The 7217-nt window shown below is 49.9% G+C and overlaps 1 long non-coding RNA gene across 1 annotated transcript; it reads right to left on the reverse strand.

The window, feature by feature from the left end:
- Nucleotides 1-1704: 1704 nt before the first annotated feature.
- Nucleotides 1705-5939, reverse strand: LOC128085049 (uncharacterized). Its single transcript, XR_008208784.1, has 2 exons — nucleotides 3668-5939; nucleotides 1705-2028 (listed from the first exon to the last, which is right to left on the reverse strand). It is a non-coding gene; the product is annotated as an uncharacterized LOC128085049 (long non-coding RNA).
- Between the last annotated feature and the right edge of the window lie 1278 nt (nucleotides 5940-7217).

The following is a 7217-nucleotide window of genomic DNA, read 5'->3' on the forward strand; positions in this document are numbered from 1 at the left end:
CAGACACACAAAATCACTGCTGTCCTGTGTGTGTAAAGGTCCTGGAGCACACGAGAGACAATTCGTCTTCTTTTACAGCAGGTGAGAGCTGAAAGGAACCTGGCCAGATTAAATAACCCAACAATGGCAATTTGAGGTCGTTTCCATCACACTGACAGTATTGCTGCCTACAGTGAAATTGAAATAGTGAGCCAACGAGCTCAGCTTGCCTTGACTCCTCAAGCTTCTCCCTCTAAGCAGCTCTTCATGAAGACTGCAACAAACCCAAAGCAATGGCTGGGGCAGCAGCCTCAGCCTGGGATGCACAGAGCTCTGAGGCCACATGGGTTGCTTCTTCAGGGGATAGGAGGAGACTTATTTGAAACAGCTCTCTTTGTTTGCCGTTTAATGAGAAGAGATGGAGTTTTAAAGGACTTTTGTCAGAACATCTGTGGCTGCACAGGTGTGCAATCGCACGTACGGCGCGCTGCTCTGCGCTGCTGCAGAGCCCAGCTCCTCCATGGCGAGCGTGGGGGGAGAGGGGAGGAGCTGCAGGCCTCAGGAGTGGAAAGCAAATCTGAGATAACATAAAAACATCATTCCATATATCTGAAAGCCGTTGTAAGCACTTTCCAGGAATATTTTACAGCCCCGGTTTCATTAGTGAGAACACTTACAGAAAGCAAATTCCAAGCTTGAATGCCTGTATACCCACTGTTTGCAACCATGTTGTGCCTTGGGTGCAGAACACAGAATGCGTGCTGTTGGTAACTCTCACCCAGGGATGGGCAGTGCAGTTTGGGGTTCCCCAGCATGGGACCCCTCTGTCCTTCTCCCAGTGCAATTTTGGGCCCCTGCCCTCCTCCTGGGCGGTTCATCCTTGAGGTTTTTCTGCTTCATCACGTTGCCAAGAGAGACAGTGACAGATAAAGGAGAACAGCTCCGCGTAACCTCGATTACCCAAGGATAATGAGGCCCTGTGCACCCTTATGGTATTGGTGATATTTGTATCTATTCAGCTTTTTCAGTGCTAAAGGTAACCATTTATAACCATTAAAGGATGGCAAGCACAGCCCTGCCCACGTCCCAGCCCAGCTCCCTCCTGATGGGCAGCATCGATCACATTGTGCCTTCACAGAGGTCCACATCTGTGCCACTGCTGGCATTGAGCTTCACTGATATCATTACACTAACGAGCTGCTCTGATGCATCAGCCTTGCAGCCTGCCCGCTGTGCTGGGATGTCACAAGCAGCCCCAGCATCTCCATCCTTTGCAAATTGGGAGGAATATACCCAAAGGGAAATGGTGCCCAATGGAGAAGACATCGTTTGGCAGATGACTCTCCACGACAAACCCACATTTGTTGGAAGCAAGGTGCCTAATTAATTCCAGTGAAGCAATGAATGAGCAGAGAGGGTCCGTGGCCGCTTGCTTCCCACTCCCACAGGTCACCCAGTGTCTGAGCAGCCCCAGCAAAGCCACCAGGTGTGCCATGCTGCTGCCCCAGTGTAGAGGTTGGGCGGATGGACGGGGTTATCTGTGAGCACTAAGCCCCTGTTTGTCCCTGCACAGCCCAGCACTGCCAGCCCTGATTGTCATTCCTATGGCACCGTGAGCGCGCGGGCACCGGGTGGGATGGCAATAACAATCATAAGTCTCCAATATTGCTTTCCGCCCATAGAATGTAATTGCTTCTGCAGAAGGAATTAAGCATCATAATGAAATGACTATAAAAAGAGACTTTGTTCTCCATCAACAGATCACAAAAATCTTTGCGTGCAAGGGCACCAGAGTCCTTGAGAGCAGTGCCCGGGTTCCCCAGCCCATAGCAGGGCAGCACTGGGGCTGCCACTGCCCTAAGCATAGCATCACACAACACTGCAGGCCCTGGGGATGCTGAGCTTCAGCACTTGACCCAAACTGGCACATTTCTGTCTTCCTGAATGTCTCATCTCTTGTTTTGCTGCTGGGGTATTAGCTGCATTTCGCTCAGCTTTATTCCCACTCCTGGAAAGCAGTATTCAAATCCAACAATAAGTCTCTCAAACCTGGAAAGGGAAGAAGCATTTATTCCTAGGGAAGCTGCCGTGTATCTGAAAGCAGCACTTGCAATGTAGCAGGAAAAATAACTGTACCATAAGTGGAACAAACCTAAAAGAGGGCAGTGGGAGCACCAAGACTCACGCTCAGTGCTGCAGTGTACAGGTTCCTGCCTGAAGCATCCTCTTGCTGTTCTCAGCGTGGGTTTATTCCCTTATTATTTATTCCCTTGATGCTGGGCTGTCAGATGAGACCTTTGCCAACACATCAGCCTTCCATCCCATCAACCCCAGTGAGTTCTGGTCATGCCAGAGGTTCCCAAAAGAAAGAACCAAGAGCCCGGTTCACTGCTGAGAGTTCAAGCAGCTCATTGCCCATTCATTGTCTCCTTGGAGGCTGAAGAAGAATCTGTCCACTTAAAATAGGATTATTTCTGGGTGGCAAACCACAAAGTTAATTTGGCTCTAATCTCTTTAACTAGAACCAATTATAGGAGTGCTAATGACTCTTACAGAGGACTCTCCTGGCCTGTGCTGGCGGGCACTGCAGGCAGAGCAAACACATCACACCCCCTGCCCACGTCCTGCTAGGAGAGCAGCACAGCATTCCTTCCCATGCTCACGGATGTTTCCACGCATGCTGCCTTTGCATCATGCATGCCTTTGCAATGTGGTCACTGCAAGCAGAGCCCTGTGTGCTGCAGCCTGGCTCCCCATCACCTCACAAAACACTTGTAGCCAATCTTCCTCCTTAGTGTTAACAGCTTGCTGGTGGGTATATATTACATAAAGAAGGACAGAATTATTACAGCCCCATAAATTACGAAGCAACTTTGGGAGTGTACTCTCTCAGAACCTTCTGACCGAGGCAAATTCCATCTCCCTGTGCCCTTCTCTAACCACCCCAGGGAACCGTTTTTCTCTCTTTCCATTTCCCAGGCTCAGAGAACCGTCCACAATCCCCACACACACAGGCAGGAGTTTGCTCTATGTCAGCTCTGCAGCATTGGTGGCAGGAGGGCACCCAGATCTGCTCTGCTGCATCCCTCCTGCCTGCCCACAGCCCCTGCTCAGAGGAAGGAGATGTGGGAACTGGAGCTTTAAGCACCCCATCCCCACTTCCTATTGCTAGTATTATTACCACTGTGATATTAAGCCTTTGAATGGTCTCTCTGAATTTATTTGCTTTTGTTTTCATACTCTCGTGCTGTAATTTTCAATTTAATTAGTTTCAGCGTTTCGGAGGGCAACAGGTCGTATTTTATCTTTGCAGTTAATAGCCCTAATTGTTTACCCTTTCTTCAGCAATATCTCATTAACTCTATAGGCCATCATTTCCGTGGCACCTCCAGAATCAATTTGCTCACAGTGTGGCGCCTGCCCCTAAATCCTCCCCTCTGCTCCCTGAACACCCCTGCCCTTTCTCACTATGGTAGCACTGATTTGAGAGGAGCACTGCAGGAGGAGACCAAGAGGTCTGGGTCATTTCTTACATCCGTGGCCCTGCTGGAGCAGCGCTCACCCTCTGCACTGTGCTACGCCACACCACTTCTGCAAGCAGAGCACAGCAGGGCCTGCAGGTAGCTGGGCTACCCCGACTCCAGCCTTCACACCTCATTAATCACACTTCTAATGAGTTTGTGCTCACCAACGAGATGGTTTTGGCTGAGGAGGTGAATCACAGATGATATCTTCCATTGATCGTTTCATCTCACTCGAATGATTTGTACCCAGGAAATGGGTCTGGATTTTCAGCTTAAATCAAGCCTGCAGAGACGACGGTGCTTTTGGGTTCTGATGACTGCAGCCAGCACAGACTTCTTCCTCCTTGTTTTGCTTTGAAGTTCCTGCAGAGCTGAGCCTGCAGCTGCAGGGTAGCAAGCCAACATGCTCGTGGGTGTGAGCATGTGCTGCAAAGTGCAAGCAGGACACAGTGAGCCCAATGCCCATTAGCTGGGCATCAACCTGCTGCTAGCTGCAGGCACCTGAATTATTGATGGGTACAACGACCTCCAGCAGAGCAACAAGGAGGGAGAAGAGGCTCCTTTCCCTGCGTGCAGCACAGGGCTCTCAGAGAATGGACACAGAGTCCTCACCACCCTGCACACATCATGCATTGCTTGGAGCACTCAAACGTGCTGTGCTGTTTCTCAAAGCCATCGAGGTGGATTGGCCAGACAGCTCATGAGGAGCACCCAGGGGTCTGCCAGGCGTACCTGAAGCTGCTTGGTCCTTTTACAAGGTAATTTTGATGGTTTTGAGACTGTTGCTGACATGTAGTCTGTACAGGGGGTAAACAAACACATGTACGTGCAGCATATGGGGAAATACCCATGAAGCACAAATTAGCCATATGTCCAAATGTTGCTGCCAAATTTTCTTCCATCTTTTTTCTTTCGCCCATTTTTATTTTTTAATCTCCTTTGGGCTGCCACTGAAGGTGCCACTTTCCTCCATGCCTCCATCACACATCACTTCCCACTTGTTTTTCTCAGGGCACGTTTGAATTGTATCTTGGTTGTTCCACTGCTTACATGTATGTAAGATCTGAACATCATCATTCAGACCACACAGAGGATGTGTATCCCTTCATACAGAGGACAGCATCCCCTCAGAGCAGAGCCATGCACTCAGGAGGACAGAGGTTGCTCCCAGCTCTGCGCTCACTGCTGCTCTGCCCTCCCAGTGCTGGACAAAGCCTTGCTGAGCACATCAGGTGTGGGGTATGGAGCCCCAATGTGGTTTGGGAGAGCTGGAAGTGCTTAGGAGGGATCACAGCCCGAACAGAGGCTCCTGGAAGAGAGCCCACATGAGGGTGATGGTGTTTCTCTAACCCCATATTGACTTTGGCTTCCAGAATCAATTTTCTTTATTAGCTGATGAATCCCTTCAAAGACTTTCTGTACTGAATCTAGATAAATTATTTAAGCAGTAAATTCCTTCCACTCCAGCAGTTACAGTGTGGTGATTTAATAGGGAAGAGAGGCAGAGAGGTTTAGGGACAAGGTCACTGCGAGCAGAACATCTGAGCAGTAATAGGTTTGCTAATAAGTGATCGTACACCAAAGAACCAAGTGTAAAACAGATGCAATTATTAGGAAACAGATATTCAGCAAAAGACTGGGATTAGTGGCAAATACGAGGGGAGCAAGCCATGAGAGACTGTAGTCTTCATTATTTATGCAAGCAAATTGCTGTCAATGAGAGGAGCACCGTATCTGATTCAGGAGCTGGAGGACACACACCTGCTGCCTCTGTATGGGCTGCAGAAGGAGATGCACAAGGAGCAGCACAGCAGTGAGTTTGCAAGCATCCATGCAGCTCTCCTGGTTCCAGGGGCTTGTCCATGGCCATGATAATTTGCTAATTGTCTACTTAATTGTCACTGGAGGCTGGGCCAGAGGGTGCTCCTACCAGGGCCTCATCCCAGCCTGCTGCATTCCTCCTGCTCTGCACACTTGTTGGGCTGAGGGAGCTTCAAGGCCACAATGAGCTGAAGAGCAATGGAATAAGAAATAGTTCTGCCTTTGAGAACGATACTGGAGCATGAGGTCAGAGAATTCAAACGTATTTATAGCCAGCAAAAGGAAATGATTGTGTTAAGTGGCAGCTGAAGGATGCAGAGACCCAATAGAACCATTGGCTGCAGCCATCCATAATGTCACTGGGAAGGCAATTACACGATGAGGTGATGGGATGCAGAGCATTCTGACAGCAATCATTCTCTATGGCCCACTCTGGAGATCAGAAGGGAAATGGATGTGTTCTACAAAACAAAGCTGCAAATTGAAGGCTGACCTCGGGTGTAAGAGGCAATCCCCTCAGCTGGGTGCAGCACAGCTTAATGGGGGGATCAGAGCACGTGGCTGCATGCATCCCTGCAGAAATCACACCGAGCTGAGTGTGACCTGGTTCCAATAAGCAGCTATACATAGCAAGCTCAATTAAGGCAGGCAAACAAAGGAGACCTCGCTGCCTCCCCTGTGCAAGCTCTGTGCTTTTACACGAATTGAGCAGTGATGAGGGCAGCAGGGACACCGTGTGCCAGCCCCAGCACTCCCTGACATGTGGGCACCCTGTGCCTCAGAAAGCCCCCAGTTCTGCTCCTCACACACCTCTCCCAGCCCCACTGCAGCCTATTGAAGCCTTCAGACCTCAGCTTTAGCTGCAGTCCCTTAACTACAACAAAACCCTTCCTCTCCAACTATCCAGTCTGTGCTTGCAGCAGAGCCACACTCAGCACCAGGTATGATCAGTTCTTCTGTATCCATTTTTGTTTAATGTGTATTCCATAAACAAAACAAAAAAACCCCAAACCATAACATTCAGCCAAACGAGGCCAAAGGAATCACCATCTAACTGTGGTGCATGGGCCCAGTTTGCACTTTCAGGGCAATCCTCCCAGCCGTCCCCACCTCCATCCCAGTTCACACACCAGGCAGCAGCTCCAGCAGAACCCAATCTCAACAGCAACCTCAACATCAATTGACCACAGGTTCTTGTAATGCAAAGGAAAGCACAGCAATAACAGCAGAGCAGCAAGGTCCCAGGCTGCAGCAAATGTGGATTCAATCAAGTGCAGCAGCCACAGGTACAGAAATAAAGGAAAGCAACTGCTTACCTTCAGAAGTCCTCAAGTACACAGGCATCTCCATCAAAACAGCATCAATGCCACTGCCAACCCTTAAATGATGGCTGGAAGGAGTGGATCCTGGCTCCACCCTGTCCATTCACTCAGGTACATTGCATGCAGCTGAGCTCCTCTAGGCTGGCCCTGCCTTCACACCAGGTGCTCCATCACTGGTGCAAACTGAGACTTGGCATTTTCACTACAGTTCTCCACCTGCTATATGAGGAAGCAGCCCCAGTAACAGGAAAGCCATGGTCCTCCCACTTGGCAGGGTTTTCATTCAATGCTTTCATTAGAACAGTATGCAAACATCTGACCTAGAGGTAATGACCCAGCTGACTTCTAATTGGGTGTAATTGGGTTTGCAGGGGCTCCTGTTGGAGATACCCTAACAAGAGGCAGTGTGGGGAGTCACTGCACATCCCAACCTTGCTCGTGGCTGCTTTGCCAAGTGGGGCTGTGCAGCACCAGGTGCATCCCATGCGTGTCCCGTGATGCACGCCCTGCACTGCCCACGCTGCATCCATCACCACGCTGTGCCCACCTGCTGCCCTCCCACCTCTGCCCC

Source organism: Tympanuchus pallidicinctus, unplaced genomic scaffold (genome assembly GCF_026119805.1).
Source record: "Tympanuchus pallidicinctus isolate F22 unplaced genomic scaffold, pur_lepc_1.0 scaffold29, whole genome shotgun sequence".
In the NCBI taxonomy this organism is placed as follows: domain Eukaryota; kingdom Metazoa; phylum Chordata; class Aves; order Galliformes; family Phasianidae; genus Tympanuchus; species Tympanuchus pallidicinctus.